Genomic DNA, 1,389 nt, shown 5'->3' on the forward strand with positions numbered 1-1,389 from the left:
GAGGGCCCGGGGTCAGCGCCAGCACGGCCCCCCGGGGGGGGGGGGTACCTGTGCACACCCCGACCATGCACACCCTACCTGTGCAACACGGGGACCATGCACACTCTGCCCGTGCACGCTGTGCCTGTGCAAGCCGTGTCCTGTGCACACCGTGCCCGTGCAGACCATACCTGTGCACACCATAGATGGGTGTGCTGCGCCTGTGCACACTGTGACTATGCACACCATGCCCGTGCACACCATACCTGTGCATGCTGTACCTGTGCACACCATGCCCGTGCACATTGTACCTGTGCACACCATGCCCGTGCACACCATACCTGTGCACATTGTACCTGTGCACACCATGCCCGTGCACACCATACCTGTGCATGCTGTACCTGTGCACACCATGCCCGTGCACATTGTACCTGTGCATGCTGTACCTGTGCACATCATACCTGTGCATGCTGTACCTGTGCACACTTTGCCTGTGCACATTGTACCTGTGCACACCATGCCCGTGCACACCATACCTGTGCATGCTGTACCTGTGCACACCATGCCCGTGCACATTGTACCTGTGCACATTGTACTTGCGCACACCATGCCCGTGCACACCATACCTGTGCACATCATACCTGTGCACACCTTGCCTGTGCACACCATGCCCGTGCACACCACACCTGTGCACACCTTGCCTGTGCACACCATGCCCGTGCACACCATACCTGTGCATGCTGTACCTGTGCACATCATACCTGTGCACATTGTACCTGTGCACACCATGCCCGTGCACACCATACCTGTGCATACTATGCCTGTGCACATCATACCTGTGCACATTGTACCTGTGCACACCATACCTGTGCACATCATACCTGTGCACACTATACCTGTGCATACTATGCCTGTGCATGCTGTGCCTGTGCATGCTCTACCTGTGCACACCATGCCTGTGCACACCACGCCCATGCACATTGTACCTGTACAGGCTGTACCCGTGCACACCATACCTCCCCAGGCTGTACCCGTGCATGCTGTACCTCCCCACGCTGTACCTGCGCGCACCATACCTGTGCACGCTGTACCTGTGCACGTCGCACCCGTGCACACCATGCCCGTGCACGCTGTTCCTGTTCACACCATGCCCATGCACATCACGCCTCCACACGCTGTACCCGTGCACGCTGCACCTCCCCGGGCCTGTGCACACCGTACCTGGGCACGCTGCGCCCGTGCAGGTGGTGGTGGGCGGCTGGGTGACAGCGGGCGGCTGGGTGACAGCGGGCAGCGGCGTGGGGCTCCAGGGAGGCTCGGCGGTGCCGAGGGGCTGGAAGCGGTGAGCTGTGGGGAGCGGCGGTCAGGGAGGGAGCCCCCAGATCAGTCCCCCCCCCCCGTAACGCCGCA

This window comes from Calidris pugnax, unplaced genomic scaffold (assembly GCF_001431845.1).
Source record: "Calidris pugnax isolate Ruff unplaced genomic scaffold, ASM143184v1 scaffold496, whole genome shotgun sequence".
NCBI lineage: Eukaryota > Metazoa > Chordata > Aves > Charadriiformes > Scolopacidae > Calidris > Calidris pugnax.